Here is a 7,810-nt window from a genome sequence, read left to right as displayed (position 1 = left end):
TGGATAAGGATGGAGGCAGTGTGAGTGGTAAGGGAGGGAGGGCGGTTAATGTTGCGTAGGTGGAAGGACACATGTAATGTTATAGTACAAAACAACATCACATGTCACTTTAGTGCCTCCGTTTGCGTTTAAATCCTGACGAGGTCGCGTTTACGGAGGTCTTTTCCGGGTCTTGTTTAAAAAATTCTAATATAGTAAATCAAACATGTCCTGATATAGTAGGTGCTCAGTCATTCATGTCAAAGTTAACAAGGAAAGGTTTCTCAACTGTCAGCCCAAATATATGGGCGTTCATGGAGACATGGAAGAAAGTCCTCCAGAGTGGCAATGTGCTTTACAATGGCAATACATTGCGCGGGATGTGAAGGCAATGTGCAACACAGGCTAAATCCTATGGTGGGAATCAAGATCCACCAATGTTTCTGTCCACAATGTCCACCTGAATCCAGAAATGTCCCTGCTAGATGGGAAATAGACTGACAATTGGGTCAACATTGTGCAATTATCTTCAAAACGTCCAACTGAGTCCACAAATATACCTGCCAGATGGGAAATAAACTGATAACTGTCTTCATGGTCTAAACGTGTCAAATATTTCTTTGAGGTGATTTGAATGTTATTACAATGACATCTTAAGTTACAGTCTGTAACATTGTCATGTTCAACTGCCCCAACAAGTAGTACTCACTGCATAGATAAGTTAACTGGGTGCTTGTGTTTGGTTTTGCTGCCAGATTAATGTATTTCACTAGGGCTGGAAAGAATTGTGAAATAGACTGTCTCCGCATTTTGTTCAGATATATTTCTGAGGATGAACTTACTACTAGGACAACCCCAAATAGTAGCACTTATGAACACAATAATCATCAGGGTCTCCATTTGAGATAATTTGAATGTGATTACAATGACATCCAATGATTTTACTGAGGGAAAAAGATTTTACTGGGGGAAAAAGAACATAAGGACTTCGGGGAAGGACTCGCCAGAGCTAGGTTAGTAACAAGCATTTCTGGGACATGGAATCACACAAATGGAAAGATAAAGGAGAGAGGAGATTTCATATACTGCACTGTAACTTTGATTCTTGTGTTTTATCTATCTTTATTTTTTAACTGTTTTTGTGTAAAGCACTTTAAATTGCCCTGTTGTTAAGAGTTTATTAACATTAGTGCAAATCAGTATCACATTGCTTTTCAGGTTGTCGTGGCCGAGCGGTTAAGGCGATGGACTTGAAATCCATTGGGGGCTCCCCTCGCAGGTTCGAAACCTGCCGACAATTAAAGCCATCCTTTAATTGTGGTCACACATCTCATTATACTAAATGGCAGATGTGCCTTCATTGACAATATGATATCAAATAGGTACTGGAAGCCACCGGAGCATCTCTGAGCGTTTATATTCATTCTCAATAGCCAGATGTGTTGCAAGATTTGCAGTGAACGTTACATTGTCCAGCGATGGTGGTATAGTGGTGAGCATAGCTGCCTTCCAAGCAGTTGATAAGGCTTTGATTCCCAGCCAGTAACTTTCTTAGAGTGACGTTACTTGCTTTATTTGTCAAAAAGTAACCAGAAAGGTGACTCTCCCAACCCAGTTTAATAAAAAATTAGATCTCAGTTATATCGCACAAATAAGGGAGCATACCAATCAATCAAGCTGCCTCCATGAGGATCCACAGACATACACATGTTCCACCTCCTGCTATTAAGCCTATCTCCTCAGCTTCTAGGCGCCACTACATCACCTCCTCTTCAGCTGGAGACTTTGCATCTGCGTTTGTGAGCTCACAGTTTTATGCCAAGAATGGTCTGGTCTCTCCCTCTTCCCTAGGTAACATTTTCTCTGTGTTCCATTCCACATGCACCGAAATCCTAGACTCTATTGACCCTTATTAAATTAAAGCTGTTAAACCTAAGGCGGACCCCTGACTAAATGACACCACAAGGGCCCTTAGGAGACACTGCAGATTAGCTGAACGAAGATGGAAAGACAATCTACATCACTGGGTGTATTAAGGGACAGTCTGTCCACATACCAGAGTGCTGTGAAAGTGGTGAAGATGCAGCGTCTCTTTTCTGCCATAGCCACAAATCGCCACAAACCTAGATTGTTATTTAATACTATTATCTCATAAATCCATGCACCTCTGCTCCAACAGATGTGTCAATAAGTACATATGAGAACTTTCTCGCTTATTTTATTGACAAAGTAACATCTATCAGGAAAATTACCAGTGTTAATTGTAAGGTCTTTTTATCTGCTTCTCCTACACACTGAGCTGTGTTTGAGGAATTTAAGCCCATTTCTCTGAAGTTACGTAGTGAGGTTGTACAACACATGAAACCTACCAACTGTCCCTTAGACATTGTCCCCGCCAGAATGGTGAAGGAGGTTTTCAATAGCACCATTGGGGCGAGTCTTCTTACTCTTTTAAAGTAAATTGCTAAGCCTGTACTTTGTTACTTTTAGTTGAGTAAAGAAGTGTAGTACTTCTACTCTTACCAGAGTATTTGTTAACACAATTATCTGTACTTCTACTTGAGTATGGGCAGTGAGCACTTTTGCCATCTCTGACGGTCATTGGTATGCAGGTCCGTTGATGTAATACAAACAAATACATAAGGCCCCACCCAACAGGTTTGTGATACGTGGCGTGCAACTGTATGTCAATGAACAAACTTGTTGCTGTGACCAAGAAACCACCAGCAAAATGACTGATACAGCATCAGTTACAAAGTTTTCGTGGATGCCAAATATTTGAATTCAAATTAAGAATCCAATTGACATGTAAGAACAACACAATGCACGTCCAGCTTCTACATTTCCGTGAGTCAGCTTTCCCAATTTCTGAGAAACAGGAAAATAGCCTGATTAGCATACATGTGCCGCTCAACCTCAAAAAGCCATGAAGTCAATGCTTGTTGCTTAAAGATCAAGCTCCCGCTCATGAAACCTCAGACAGGCGCAGTCTTTGTGGGACAATACGTCGGCGTAGTTGGCTGTTAACCGAAAGGATGGTGGTTCAAGTCCACCCAGGGACGTTTGTTGCTTAAGAGAGCCAACTCTAGGATATATGAGCCCAAAGTTAACCCAAGTGGCCTTATTTTAGAAGGTACAGTTCTGCTAACCATGTACATATTAATCTTTACGGTCATTGGTATGCAGGTCACTTGATGTAATACAAGCAAATACATAAGGCCCCACCCAACAGGTTTGTGATACGTGGCATGCAACTGTATGTCAATGATCACGCTTGTTGCTGTGACCAAGAAACCACCAGCAAAATGGCCGATACATCATCAGTTCCAAAATTTTCTTGGATGCTGTTGGGATATAAAATTTGATATGTGTTTAATCATTGTGTGTGATTTGTAGGGGTGTGACGAGACGCTTACTCCACGAGACGAGACACATCACGAGATTGGGTTCATGAGAACTAGACGAGACGAGATTTTTTTTTTAAAATTAAAGAAATCCTATATGAATGGAAAATAGTTTTTTTATTCAACTGAAAAATCACAAAATGCAAAACAATTTAGGTGCATTTTGAAATCAACTATTAATGATGAATGCTATTTAACTTTTTTTTAAACTACTTTAATGAATTATATGCAGTAAAGGACGTGCAAACACTACAAAATGTTTTGTATAAACTCTACCAACTGGCTTCTGCCTTGTACAATTTCACACGAGAAATCTAACTCCTTTTAACCTAAGTCCTTATCTTCAATAGTAATTTCACGCTCCATCACGCTGACATCACATCGCCTCACGAGACAACTTTTCACCTCGACGAGAAATCTCGTCACGTTTTAAACTCGCAAAATCTCGTAAAACGAGATCTTGTCACACCCTTAGTGATTTGCATTATAAATCTAAGCTAAAAGGTAAAAGCCTTATTTCAACAGAAATGAAGACATGTTGGTCATGCATTAAGTTTGTTGTTATAAGTATATAGTTTGTTGTTTGTTGCATTAAGTTGTTTTGCAATACTTTTGTATTATAATATAAGATGTTTGCGTATATTTTGTTATAATCCAGCTCTCCTAAATGTGTTAGAAGCAGAAGTGATTGTCACTGACCATCCTGAGTCTGGTTTCAGCCTTTTACCCCCACTGATCTTTTCCTGAACTGAGGGTAATAAACCCTCAGTAACATTCCAATTGAAAGATAACGAATAGGCACACAAACACACACCACTGTGGCCAAGAGACCCCACCCTTTGTGAATAAGACCAGGGGGTCCAGGAGCAGAGAGTCAGACAAATTTGGGGGAGAGCCGTGTTAGGTTGAATCTGTATTTGTGTCTAGGATATCCTATGTAATAAATGGATTCACATATCAACATCTGAGATTTTTACTACTAAGTGACTGAACCCTGAGATGGAGCAGGATTTAGCTCCAACAATGCCAAATATTTGAATTCAAAGTAAGAATCCAATTGACATGTAAGAACAATACAATGCACGTCCAGCTTGTACATTTCCGCATGAGTCAGCTTCCCCAATTTCTGAGTAACAGGATAATAGCCTGATAAGCATACATGTGAAGCTCAATCTCAAAAAGCCATAAAGCAAATGCTTGTGGCTTAAAGATCGAGCTGCCGCTCATAAAACATCAGACAAGCGCACTCTCTGTGGCGCAATAGGTCAGGGCAGTCGGCTGTTAACCGAAAGGATGGTGGTTCAAGTCCACCTATAGACGTTTGTTAATTAAATAACCTGGGGGGTGCCAACTCTGGTGTTTATCATTCTGCAGGAGAATATAGAGCAGCCCAAAGACAACCCAAGTGGTCTTATGTCCATCAGAAGGTAAAGTTCTGCAAACCATGTACTGTACATATTAATCTTTACAGTCATTGGTATGCAGGTCACTTAATGTAATACATGCAAATACATAAAGTCACACCCAACAGTTTTGTAAAACGTGGCGGACAACTGTATTTCAATGAACAATCTAGTTTCTGTGATCGAGAAACTGCCAGTAAAATGACAGATACATAATACAGATACAGAATCTTCTTGAATACCAAATATTTGAATTCAAAGTCAGAGTCCGCAAAAAAATGCACAAAAATACCTTCTGTGGCTTCAAGTGAGCTTATTGCTCAATCTTCTGTTTTACTGCTGGAGTGGTGCAAGGAATTTGTGGCCTTTTTTCAAGCTTTGAGGTTGGCGGTTCGAACCAGGTGGTTTGTTTTACAATTCATCAGAAGTAATTCAACTTTCAAAACACTGACACTCTTAAATTTAAAGCTACATGTTTTGCTTTCCATGATCTTATTTATCAATGTTTATGACAAATCCGTGTTGTGTATCTGTGTAGTATTTTTAAGGTTATCTATTTTATTTATGAAATAATCATTGACACAATTTGCTATAGCACTTGGTTTAGTAAGACAATCTTTATTTTTCTAACTAAAAGGTCTATCTCTGTAGGGATCTATCCCATAATGTTGCCACACTTATAATAATAATATGAGTCTTTCAGCACTTTTAGTGGATAGAAACATTCTCTTATCAAGGAGTTTAATCACAGAAACGGCAGGAAGGATAAATCCACCAAATCAAGTCACAAATAATCAGCACGAGGCTTCATTTTATTTCTTTTACTTTGTATTTAATTGATCCACATTGCAAAACATTTAAAACAATTCAATCATTGATGTTATTCTAAGTCAGATGAATAAATCAGTGGTTGGCTTTTTATTTTCTGATTTTGTATGACATCATCAGTGTTTTTACTTTCAGTCTGAACAGACCTCAACAGATTTAAAACCACATTCAGTCACAGAAAATGTCAGACAAAGATTATTAAATGAACTTCCACAAAGTAGGAAAACATGTTAACGTCCAAAACAATAACTTGAGAGCGTAAAATTAAAAATGGCCAACTTCTAATATGTTGGTTATGATGAGAGGAATGTTTGGACCAATTTACACAAATATTGAATATGCGCTTATTAAACTCACAATGCTCAAAGGTTAGAGTTTTTGCCAACTTTTGGGAGTTTAGAAATATTTAAAGGTGACAAAAATGTATTCCTAAAATGAAAATTACAATGAATTCCTGTCAGCCCAAAAAAATGTGTATGTTTCTAGAGATGAGAAGAAAGTTTTTATTAAATACAAACATAAAAAAAGTTGCAAACATGTCTACATTTTCCAACCAAAACATCTTTACACGTCTTAATATTTCGCCTTTGGGCCTTCTCCTTCCCACTGGGGGTATATTGTGGTTAGGGTTGGGTACCCAAACCCGGTGCTAGTACGGCACCGGTGCCTTAATACCCGGTATCTATGGGACCGAATAGTAAAGGGGACTTCGGTGCTACTGAAACACCAGAGCTGCCTTTTTCCATCTAGTGGTTGTTTTTGTCATTAAGCAGCAATTTACTGGAGAAATACGTTACTAGGTTGTTTTTTTACATTTAATTTGGACCATCTAGCAATAAACAAGCCGTTCTTAAATGTTGCCGTCTTCTTGTACTCCTTTTCTTTTTAAATATACATTTAAAAAATATATTTTTAAAAGGATGGGTTCAGGCCCCGATTCTGGTCCCTAAATGATAAAGGGTTCTGAGAAAAGGCAGGAAACAGTCCAGCTGATACACAATAACATCCATGTTGCTCAGAAGATGAAGTTACTGCTGGTCAGCCTTCAATGTGGAGAGAAGATCAGAATATAACAACACAGCTATCAGGGAATGAGGAGGAGGAAACAGCTTGGCTCTGAAACATGTTCACAACGAGGCAGAGTGAACGCGCTGGTGTCTTTAAAGGTTACTACTATGAGAAAAGGTTTCCCCACATTGCTCACAGCTGTATGGCTTCTCTCCAGTGTGAATGCGTTGGTGAGTTTTAAGGTTACCACTATGAGAAAAGGTTTCCCCACATTGTTCACAGCAGTACGGCTTCTCTCCAGTGTGAATAAGCTGGTGTCTTTTAAGGTTACTACTCTGAGAAAACGTTTTCCCACATTGTTCACACCAGTACGGCTTCTCTCCAGTGTGAATGCGCTGGTGAGTTTTAAGGTGACTACTCAGAGAAAACGTTTTCCCACATTGTTCACACCAGTACGGCTTCTCTCCAGTGGGAATGCGCTGGTGAGTTTTAAGGGTACCACTTTGAGAAAAGGTTTCCCCACATTGTTCACAGCTGTACGGCTTCTCTCCAGTGTGAATGCGCTGGTGAGTTTAAAGGGTACCACTCTGAGAAAAGGTTTCCCCACATTGTTCACAGCTGTACGGTTTCTCTCCAGTGTGAGCTCTTTGATGAATCTTTAAATATCCTGATGTGAAGGATTTGTCACACAGCTGACAGCGGTGACGTTTGACTCCTCTTCCTCTCCGTTTCTATCAACAGACAGAAAAACCAAGAGAGTGAGTTAGTGAGGTTTCATGCTGTAGAACTCTATCTTACACTAGAAACAACATTTAGAGCATGTCTATGGAACATTGTTTGACTGACGCATTACTTTTCTTAATTATCTGCCAACATCACTATTATGGAGTTGCATTATGGGAAATGTCACATCCAGTGTAGGTTAGTTTGGGATGAATAAACTACTTTTGATCAATTTATGTGTGGCCTCCATTTTGTTGCCAGCCTTTTAACCAGCTGTTTAGTAACAAATGGGGGGCCATCAGGGATTTGAGTACTGGGAAAGTTGTAAATGTAACATTTTCCCACAGATTTTTAGCTTTCACTGGTATCTGTAGGGGTTACCGTGTGGTCTTCATGTTGCTGGAACAGCTCTACTCCAGTAAAGTAAATTGGAACCATTGTCCCTGATAGGCATTAGCAATGAGG

General features: G+C 39.4%; 1 long non-coding RNA gene, 1 other non-coding gene and 1 pseudogene across 2 annotated transcripts in view; 1 reads left to right on the top strand and 2 right to left on the bottom strand.

Moving 5' to 3' along the window:
• LOC117941569 overlaps positions 1 to 112 on the bottom strand; it is a 12,820-nt gene extending 12,708 nt beyond the window's left edge. The window contains exon 1 of the long non-coding RNA XR_004655923.1: positions 97 to 112. This is a non-coding gene — a long non-coding RNA (uncharacterized LOC117941569). The remainder of the gene's footprint in view (positions 1 to 96) is intronic.
• The window catches only part of LOC117941566, a 26,968-nt pseudogene that overhangs the window by 15,450 nt on the left and 3,708 nt on the right, over positions 1 to 7,810 (bottom strand).
• Positions 1,198 to 1,279, top strand: trnas-uga. The gene has a single exon. It is a non-coding gene; the product is annotated as a tRNA-Ser (tRNA).

This window comes from Etheostoma cragini, unplaced genomic scaffold (assembly GCF_013103735.1).
Source record: "Etheostoma cragini isolate CJK2018 unplaced genomic scaffold, CSU_Ecrag_1.0 ScbMSFa_98, whole genome shotgun sequence".
NCBI classification, from domain to species: Eukaryota; Metazoa; Chordata; class Actinopteri; order Perciformes; family Percidae; genus Etheostoma; species Etheostoma cragini.
The sequence above is the reverse complement of the archived record's forward strand: the minus strand, read 5'-3'. Positions and strand labels throughout refer to the sequence as shown.